The sequence below is a fragment of the Lissotriton helveticus genome, chromosome 5_1, assembly GCF_964261635.1.
Source record: "Lissotriton helveticus chromosome 5_1, aLisHel1.1, whole genome shotgun sequence".
Classification (NCBI taxonomy): Eukaryota; Metazoa; Chordata; class Amphibia; order Caudata; family Salamandridae; genus Lissotriton; species Lissotriton helveticus.
The window spans coordinates 2131076833-2131087489 of NC_136065.1; the positions used below are offsets into that span (position 1 = coordinate 2131076833).

The 10657-nt window shown below is 52.5% G+C and overlaps 1 protein-coding gene across 1 annotated transcript in view; it reads right to left on the reverse strand.

Annotated features, from left to right (window-relative positions):
- Positions 1–9415, reverse strand: part of ASS1 (argininosuccinate synthase 1) — a 358057-nt gene extending 348642 nt beyond the window's left edge. The window contains exon 1 of the mRNA XM_078646217.1: positions 9330–9415. The gene's annotated coding sequence lies outside the window, so the exon portion shown is untranslated. The remainder of the gene's footprint in view (positions 1–9329) is intronic.
- Positions 9416–10657: the final 1242 nt, after the last annotated feature.

Consider the following 10657-nt stretch of genomic DNA (forward strand, 5'->3'; position numbering starts at 1 on the left):
GGCACAAACAGGAGATCAACTGACAGTTCACTGTGGTCCTGGCACAGACAGGAGAGCAATAGACAGTTCACTGTGGCACTGGCACAAACGAGATCAAAGACAGTTCACTGTGGTCCTGGCACAGACAGGAGATCAATAGACAATTCACCGTGGCCCTGCCACAAACAGATCAACAGACAGTTCACTGTGGTCTTGGCACAGACAGGAGATCAAAGACAGTTCACTGTGGCCCTGGCACAGACAGGAGATCAATAGACAGTTCACTGTGGTCCTGGCACAGACAGGTGATCAATAGACAGTTCACTACGGTCCTGGCACAGACAGGAGATCAATAAACAGTTCACTGTGGCCCTGGCACAGACAGGAGATCAATAGACAGTTCACTGTGGTCCTGGCACAAACAGGGGATCAACAGACAGTTCACTGTGGCCCTGGCACAAACAGGAGATCAACAGACAGTTCACTGTGGTCCTGGCACAAACAGGAGATCAACTGACAGTTCACTGTGGCCCTGGCACAGACAGGAGATCAATAAACAGTCCACTGTGGTCCTGGCACAGACAGGAGATCAAAGACAGTTCACTGTGGTCCTGGCACAGACAGGAGATCAATAAACAGTTCATTGTGGTCCTGACACAGACAGGAAATCAAGAGACAGTTCACTGTGGCCCTGGCACAAACGAGATCAAAGACAGTTCACTGTGGTCCTGGCACAGACAGGAGATCAACAGACAGTCCACCGTGGTCCTGGCACAAACGAGATCAAAGACAGTTCACTGTGGTCCTGGCACAGACAGGAGATCAATAGACAATTCACCGTGGCCCTGCCACAAACAGATCAACAGACAGTTCACTGTGGTCCTGGCACAGACAGGAGATCAATAGACAGTTCACTGTGGCCCTGGCACAGACAGGAGATCAAAGACAGTTCACTGTGGCCCTGGCACAAACAGGAGATCAACTGACAGTTCACTGTGGTCCTGGCACAGACAGGAAATCAACAGACAGTTCACTATGATCCTGGCACAAACAGGAGATCAACAGACAGTTCACTGTGGTCCTGGCACAGACGGGAGATCAATAGACAGTTCACTGTGGTCCTGGCACAAACAGATCAACAGACAGTTCACTGTGGCCCTGGCACAAACAGGAGATCAAAGACAGTTCACTGTGGTCCTGGCACAAACAGGAGATCAAAGACAGTTCACTGTGGTCCTGGCACAAACAGGAGATCAAAGACAGTTCACTGTGGTCCTGGCACAAACAGGAGATCAAAGACAGTTCACTGTGGCCCTGGCACAAACAGGAGATCAACTGACAGTTCACTGTGGCCCTGGCACAAACAGGAGATCAACTGACAGTTCACTGTGGTCCTGGCACAGACAGGAAATCAACAGACAGTTCACTATGATCCTGGCACAAACAGGAGATCAACAGACAGTTCACTGTGGCCCTGGCACAGACAGGAGATCAATAGACAGTTCACTGTGGCCCTGGCACAGACAGGAGATCAATAAACAGTTCACTGTGGCCCTGGCACAGACAGGAGATCAACGGACAGTTTACTGTGGTCCTGGCACAAATGAGATCAAAGACAGTTCGCTGTGGCCCTGGCACAGACAGGAGATCAACAGACAGTTCACTGTGGTCCTGGCACAGACAGGAGATCAACAGACAGTTCACTGTGGTCCTGGCACAAACAGGAGATCAACAGACAGTTCACCGTGGTCCTGGCACAAACAGGAGATCAACAGACAGTTCACCGTGGTCCTGGCACAAACAGCAGATCAACAGACAGTTCACCGTGGTCCTGGCACAAACAGTAGATCAACAGACAGTCCACTGTGGCCCTGGCACAGACAGGAGATCAACAGACAGTTCACTGTGGTCCTGGCACAAACAGGAGATCAACAGACAGTTCACTGTGGCCCTGGCACACACAGGAGATCAATAGACAGTTCACTGTGGCCCTGGCACACACAGGAGATCAACAGACAGTTCACTGTGGCCCTGGCACAGACAGGAGATCAATAGACAGTTCACTGTGGCCCTGGCACACACAGGAGATCAACAGACAGTTCACTGTGGTCCTGGCACAAACAGGAGATCGCCAGACAGTTCACTGTGGTCCTGGCACAGACAGGAGATCAATAGACAGTTCACTGTGGTCGTGGCACAGACAGGAGATCAATAGACAGTTCACTGTGGTCCTGGCACAAACAAGAGATCAACAGACAGTTCACTGTGGTCCTGGCACAGACAGGAGATCAATAGACAGTTCACTGTGGTCCTGGCACAAACAGATCAACAGACAGTTCACTGTGGCCCTGGCACAAACAGGAGATCAAAGACAGTTCACTGTGGCCCTGGCACAGACAGGAGATCAATAGACAGTTCACTGTGGCCCTGGCACAGACAGGAGATCAATAGACAGTTCACTGTGGTCCTGGCACAAAGAGATCAACAAACAGTTCACTGTGGTCCTGGCACAGACAGGAGATCAAAGACAGTTCACTGTGGCCCTGGCACAAACAGGAGATCACCAGACAGTTCACTGTGGTCCTGGCACAAACGAGATCAAAGACAATTCGCTGTGGTCCTGGCACAGACAGGAAATCAACAGACAGTTCACTGTGGCCCTGGCACAGACAGGAGATCAACAGACAGTTCACTGTGGTCCTGGCACAGACAGGAGATCAACAGACAGTTCGCTGTGGTCCTGGCACAGACAGGAGATCAACAGACAGTTCGCTGTGGTCCTGGCACAGACAGGAGATCAACAGACAGTTCACTGTGGCCTTGCCACAAACAGGAGATCAATTGACAGTTCACTGTGGTCCTGGCACAAACAGGAGATCAACAGACAGTTCGCTGTGGTCCTGGCACAGACAGGAGATCAACAGACAGTTCGCTGTGGTCCTGGCACAGACAGGAGATCAACAGACAGTTCACTGTGGCCCTGGCACAAACAGGAGATCAATAGACAGTTCACTGTGGCCCTGGCACAGACAGGAGATCAATAGACAATTCACTACGGTCGTGGCACAAACAGGAGATCAATAAACAGTCCACTGTGGTCCTGGCACAGACAGGAGATCAACAGAGAGTTCGCTGTGGTCCTGGCACAGACAGGAGATCAACAGACAGTTCGCTGTGGTCCTGGCACAGACAGGAGATCAACAGACAGTTCGCTGTGGTCCTGGCACAAACAGGAGATCAATAGACAGTTCACTGTGGTCCTGGCACAAACAGGAGATCAATAGACAGTTCACTGTGGTCCTGGCACAGACAGGGGATCAACTGACAGTTCACTGTGGTCCTGCCACAAACAGATCAACAGACAGTTCACTGTGGCCCTGGCACAGACAGGAGATCAACTGACAGATCACTGTGGTCCTGGCACAAACAGGAGATCAACAGACAGTTCATTGTGGTCCTGGCACAAAGAGATCAATAGACAGTTCACTGTGGTCCTGGCACAAACAGGAGATCAAAGACAGTTCACTGTGGCCCTGGCACAAACAAGAGATCAAAGACAGTTCACTGTGGCCCTGGCACAAACAAGAGATCAACAGACAGTTCTCTGTGGTCCTGGCACAAACAGGAGATCAACAGACAGGTCACTGTGGTCCTGACACAAACAGGAGATCAACAGACAGGTCACTGTGGCCCTGGCACAAACAGGAGATCAAAGACAGTTCACTGTGGCCCTGGCACAGACAGGAGATCAACAGACAGTTCTCTGTGGTCTGGGCACAGACAAGAGATCAACAGACAGTTCTCTGTGGTCCTGGCACAGACAGGAGATCAACAGACAGTTCACTGTGGCCACAGGAGATCAATAGACAGTTCACTGTGGCCCTGGCACAGACAGGAGATCCACAGACAGTTCACTATGATCCTGGCACAAACAGGAGATCAACAGACAGTTCACTGTGGTCCTGGCACAGACAGGAGATCCACAGACAGATCACTGTGGTCCTGGCACAAACAGGAGATCAATCGACAGTTCACTGTGGCCCTGGCACAAACAGGAGATCAACAGACAGTTCACTGTGGTCCTGGCACAGACAGGAGATCAACAGACAGTTCACTGTGGTCCTGGCACAAACGAGATCAAAGACAATTCGCTGTGGTCCTGGCACAGACAGGAAATCAACAGACAGTTCACTATGATCCTGGCACAAACAGGAGATCAACAGACAGTTCACTGTGGTCCTGGCACAGCCAGGAGATCAACAGACAGTTCACTGTGGTCCTGGCACAAACAGGAGATCAATAAACAGTTCATTGTGGTCCTGACACAGACAGGAGATCAATAGACAGTTCACTGTGGTCCTGGCACAAACAAGAGATCAACAGACAGTTCTCTGTGGTCCTGGCACAAACAGGAGATCAAAGACAGTTCACTGTGGCCCTGGCACAAACAAGAGATCAAAGACAGTTCACTGTGGCCCTGGCACAAACAGGAGATCAAAGACAGTTCACTGTGGCCCTGGCACAAACAAGAGATCAAAGACAGTTCACTGTGGTCCTGTCACAAACAGGATATCAACAGACAGTTCTCTGTGGTCCTGGCACAAACAGGAGATCAACAGACAGGTCACTGTGGTCCTGACACAAACAGGAGATCAACAGACAGGTCACTGTGGCCCTGGCACAGACAGGAGATCAACAGACAGTTCTCTGTGGTCTGGGCACAGACAGGAGATCAACAGACAGTTCACTGTGGTCCTGGCACAAACAGGAGATCGACAGACAGTTCACTGTGGTCCTGGCACAGACAGGAGATCAACAGACAGTTCGCTGTGGTCCTGGCACAAACAAGAGATCAAAGACAGTTCACTGTGGCCCTGGCACAGACAGGAGATCAACAGACAGATCACTGTGGTCCTGGCACAAACAGGAGATCAACAGACAGTTCACTGTGCTCCTGGCACAGACAGGAGATCAAAGACAGTTCACTGTGGCCCTGGCACAAACAGGAGATCAACAGACAGTTCACTGTGGCCCTGGCACAGACAGGAGATCAACAGACAGTTCTATGTGGTCTGGGCACAGACAGGAGATCAACAGACAGTTCTCTGTGGTCCTGGCACAGACAGGAGATCAACAGACAGTTCACTGTGGCCACAGGAGATCAATAGACAGTTCACTGTGGCCCTGGCACAGACAGGAGATCCGCAGACAGTTCACTATGATCCTGGCACAAACAGGAGATCAACAGACAGTTCACTGTGGTCCTGGCACAGACAGGAGATCCACAGACAGATCACTGTGGTCCTGGCACAAACAGGAGATCAATCGACAGTTCACTGTGGCCCTGGCACAAACAGGAGATCAACAGACAGTTCACTGTGGTCCTGGCACAGACAGGAGATCAACAGACAGTTCACTGTGGTCCTGGCACAAACGAGATCAAAGACAATTCGCTGTGGTCCTGGCACAGACAGGAAATTAACAGACAGTTCACTATGATCCTGGCACAAACAGGAGATCAACAGACAGTTCACTGTGGTCCTGGCACAGCCAGGAGATCAACAGACAGTTCACTGTGGTCCTGGCACAAACAGGAGATCAATAAACAGTTCATTGTGGTCCTGACACAGACAGGAGATCAATAGACAGTTCTCTGTGGTCCTGGCACAGACAGGAGATCAACAGACAGTTCACTGTGGTCCTGGCACAGACAGGAGATCAATAAACAGTTCATTGTGGTCCTGACACAGACAGGAGATCAATAGACAGTTCTCTGTGGTCCTGGCACAGACAGGAGATCAACAGACAGTTCACTGTGGTCCTGTCACAAACAGGAGATCAACAGACAGTTCACCGTGGTCCTGGCACAAACAGGAGATCAACAGACAGTTCACTGTGGCCCTGGCACAGACAGGAGATCAATAGACAGTTCACTGTGGCCCTGGCACAGACAGGAGATCCACAGACAGATCACTGTGGTCCTGGCACAAACAGGAGATCAACAGACAGTTCACTGTGGCCCTGGCACAGACAGGAGATCAATAGACAGTTCACTGTGGTCCTGGCACAAACGAGATCAAAGACAGTTCGCTGTGGTCCTGGCACAGACAGGAAATCAACAGACAGTTCACTATGATCCTGGCACAGACAGGAGATCAAAGACAGTTCACTGTGGCCCTGGCACAAACAGGAGATCAACAGACAGTTCACTGTGGTCCTGGCACAAACAGGAGATCAACAGACAGTTCACTGTGGTCCTGGCACAGACAGGAGATCAACAGACAGTTAACTGTGGTCCTGGCACAGACAGGAGATCAAAGACAGTTCACTGTGGTCCTGGCACAAACAGGAGATCAACAGACAGTTCACTGTGGTCCTGGCACAGACAGGAGATCAAAGACAGTTCACTGTGGTCCTGGCACAAACAGGAGATCAACAGACAGTTCACTGTGGTCCTGGCACAGACAGGAGATCAACAGACAGTTCACTGTGGTCCTGGCACAGACAGGAGATCAATAGACAGTTCACTGTGGTCCTGGCACAAACAGATCAACAGACAGTTCACTGTGGCCCTGCCACAAACAGGAGATCAATTGACAGTTCACTGTGGTCCTGGCACAAACAGGAGATCAACAGACAGTTCGCTGTGGTCCTGGCACAGACAGGAGACCAACAGACAGTTCACTGTGGCCCTGGCACAGACAGGAGATCAACAGACAGTTCACTGTGGCCCTGGCACAAACAGGAGATCAACAGACAGTTCACTGTGCCCCTGGCACAGACAGGGGATCAATAGACAGTTAACTATGGTCCTGGCACAGACAGGAGATGAATAGACAGTTCACGGTGGTCCTGGCACTCTGGTGAGTTCTTGGAGTCTCACCCCTGGTGCATTGTACCCTGGTCTATGGTGAGTTCTTGGAGTCTCACCCCTGGTGCATTGAACCCTGGTCTATAGTGAGATCCTGAAGTCTCACCCCTGGTGCATTGAACCCTGGTCTATGGTGAGTTCTTGGAGTCTTGCCCCTGGTGCATTGAACCCTGGTCTATGGTGAGTTCTTGGAGTCTCACCCCTGGTGCATTGAACCCTGGTCTATGGTGAGTTCTTGGAGTGTTGCCCCTGGTGCATTGAACCCTGGTCTCTGGTGAGTCATTGGAGTCTCGCACCTGGTGCATTGAACCCTGTTCTATGGTGAGTTCTTGGAGTGTCCCCCTGGTGCATTGAACCCTGGTCTATGGTGAGTCCTTGGAGTGTCGCCCCTGGTGCATTGAACCCTGGTCTATGGTGAGTTCTTGGAGTCTTGCCCTTGGTGCATTGAACCCTGGTCTATGGTGAGTTCTTGAAGTCTCGTCCCTGGTGCATTGAACCCTGGTCTATGTTTAGTTCTTGGAGTGTCGCCCCTGGTGCATTAAACCCTGGTCTATGGTTAGTTCAAGGAATGTCGCCCCTGGTGCATTGAACCCTGGTCTCTGGTTAGTTCTTGGAGTCTCACCCCTGGTGCATTGAACTCTGGTGTATGGTGAGTTCTTGGAGTGTCGCCCCCTGTGCATTGAACCCTGCTCTATGGTGAGTTCTTGGAGTCTCGCCCCTGGTGCTTTGAACCCTGGTCTATGGTTAGTTCTTGGAGTCTCGCCCCTGGTGCATTGAACCCTGCTCTATGGTGAGTTCTTGGAGTGTTGCCCCTGGTGCTTTGAACCCTGGTCTAGGGTGAGTTCTTGGAGTGTCGCCCCTGGTGCTTTGAACCCTGGTCTAGGGTGAGTTCTTGGAGTGTTGCCCCTGGTGCATTGAACCCTGGTCTATGGTTATTTCTTGGAGTGTCGCCGCTGGTGCATTGAACCCTGGTCTAGGGTGAGTTCTTGGAGTGTCGCCCCTGGTGCATTGAACCCTGGTCTAGGGTGAGTTCTTGGAGTCTCGCCCCTGGTGCATTGAACCCTGGTCTATGGTGAGTTCTTGGAGTCTCGCCCCTGGTGCTTTGAACCCTGGTCTAGGGTGAGTTCTTGGAGTCTCGTCCCTGGTGCATTGAACCCTGGTCTATGGTTAGTTCTTGGAGTGTCGCCCCTTCTGCACTTGACTCCGACCTCTGCTTTGTTTTAGGGGTTCACTCCTGGTGCCCCAGAGCCTAGTCTAGAATATGTTCTTGAATGGGGTCACATGCTGTCCACAACGAGAGGGTCACAGGGAAAGGGGGTGTCGTCACGGTGAAGGTGTTCACTAGTGTGAGAACCACGAGGCTGTGACACAGGTGTAGCTGCCAAGGCTTCAGGCTGCCATGTGTGACAATCTCATTATTTCAGCGTGACATTGAGCCATGGTGAGTGACATTTCAACGACTATGAGTGACACTTCCTCCCGAGCAAAGACAAGCAATGAAGACGAGGGAAACAGATACATACGAATCACACCCGTTCATTTCTTGGCTGGACACAATAAAACAGTATAACTTACAGACCTAACGTAAAAGTACTTTAAAGAAGTGGAATGAAATGAACCCCAGAAACAAGCATTGGCAAAGGCACAAGAGGTGGCTAATGTCAGGTGCAAGGGTTCTTTCTAGTAAATATCTCACCATACCCGGAGCCCGTACACGGGCGCGTGGGGGGCTCCGGGGTGCGCTTGGATGACGGATGCCTTGGTGTTAAGGCTGCCCAGCAGGGGGTACAGGTGCGTGAATGGCGTCAGTGGCTGGAAGAGTGAGCGCGACGGGAAACTATACATCAGCAGCTGAACTGTCCCTGGAGATGGAGCTGCCACTCTGGCCCCTACGCCATACGAAGCGCGCCGGCGGCAACTGGGGGGCCGTGGACGCAACGCCAGCACCGAGGCGCCCCACTACTAATCACACGCACGGCAACTGAGAGGGGGGGGGGGAGGGCGTGGGGGGCAGAGCCTCTGAGGAAGCAGGGCATGGGGGTGAGCTGTACCCCATCGAATGTGCATGTGAGGTGCATGGTGCCCCCTCTGATGTGCATGGTACCCCCTCTGAGATGCACGTGAGGTGCAGCATGGTACCCCCTCTGAAGTGCAAGTCATGTGCATGAGATGCCCGCTCTGGTGCCCTCGGATGTGCACGTGGTGCCCCCTCTGAGATGCATGGGAGGGGCATGGTACCCCCTCTGATGTGCACGCGGTGCCCTCTGGTGTGCATGGTACCCCCTCTGATGTGCACGTGGTGCCCCCTTTGCTGCCCTCGGGTGTGCATGGTGTCCGCCAGGATGTGCACGATGCCCACTCCCGGCGCCTGCAAGACTCGCCTGGTCCCTGCTCATCGCGTGCCCCTCGCCGCCAGCCGTGCCAGCCGTGCCAGCCCCCCGCGGTGCCAGCGCCCCCCCTCCACCCGCGCGGCCCTCACCTGTGCTTGTCGCCGGCTCGGTGGATGCAGCTCCCGTTCGTCGCCGCCGCTCGGGTTAAATAGGGTAACCGGCGCCAGGTCCCGCCCCCACCCCGCCCAGCGCCTGTCCCCGCCTCTAGGCGCTCTGGCAGCGCCGCCCAGCGCCCCGAGGGCCGGCAGGACCGGTACCTCCGGGCACCTGGGGGCGCGTCATGAGGAAATGGGGATCCCCGACCTGCACCTGCTGCGGGAAGGGCGGGGTGTGCCAGGGAGGCTGGTGCCCCACGAGGGGGCGGAGGCGGAAGGACACACGAGATGACGAACTGACGAAACCTGGGCACTGCCGGGCGCAGACATGTACTCTGGGGAAAAGGGTCAAACACGGGCATCCTACAGGGTACTCTGGGGATGAGGGTAAAAAAGACACGTGCTACGTGGTACTCTGGTGATAAGGGTCAAAGACGTGCATCCTTCATGGTACTCAGCCGGTGAGCGTCGAACACACATGTGTTACGTGGTACTCTGGTGATAAGGGTCAAACGCGTGCTACGTGGTACTCTGGTGATGGGGGTCAAACACACGTGCTACATGGTACTCAGCCGGTGAGCGTCGAACACACATGTGTTACGTGGTACTCTGGTGATAAGGGTCAAACATGTGTGCTACGTGGTACTCTGGTGATAAGGGTCAAACACACGTGCTACATGGTACTGTGGTGATGAGCATCGAACACGCATGCTACATGGTACTGTGGTGATGAGCATCGAACACACATGCTACATGGTACTGTGGTGATGAGCATCGAACACGCATGCTACATGGTACTGTGGTGATGAGCATCAAACACAAGTGCTACATGGTACCGTGGTGATGAGCATCAAACACACATGCTACATGGTACTGTGGTGATGAGCATCGAACATACATGCTACATGGTACTACACACATGCTACATGCTACTGTGGTGATGAGCATCGAACACACATGCTACATGGTACTGTGGTGATGAGCATCGAACACACATGCTACATGGTACTGCAGTAATGAGCATCTAACACACATGCTACATGGTACTGCGGTGATAAGCATCAAACACACATGCTACATGGTACTGCGGTGATAAGCATCAAACACATATGCTACATGGTACTGTGGTGATGAGCATTAAACACACATGCTACATGGTACTGCGGTGATAAGCATCAAACACACATGATACATGGTACTGTGGTGATGAGCATCAAACACACATGCTACATGGTACTGCGGTGATAAGCATCAAACACATATGCTACATGGTACTGTGGTGATGAGCATTAAACACACATGCTACATGGTACTGTGGTGAT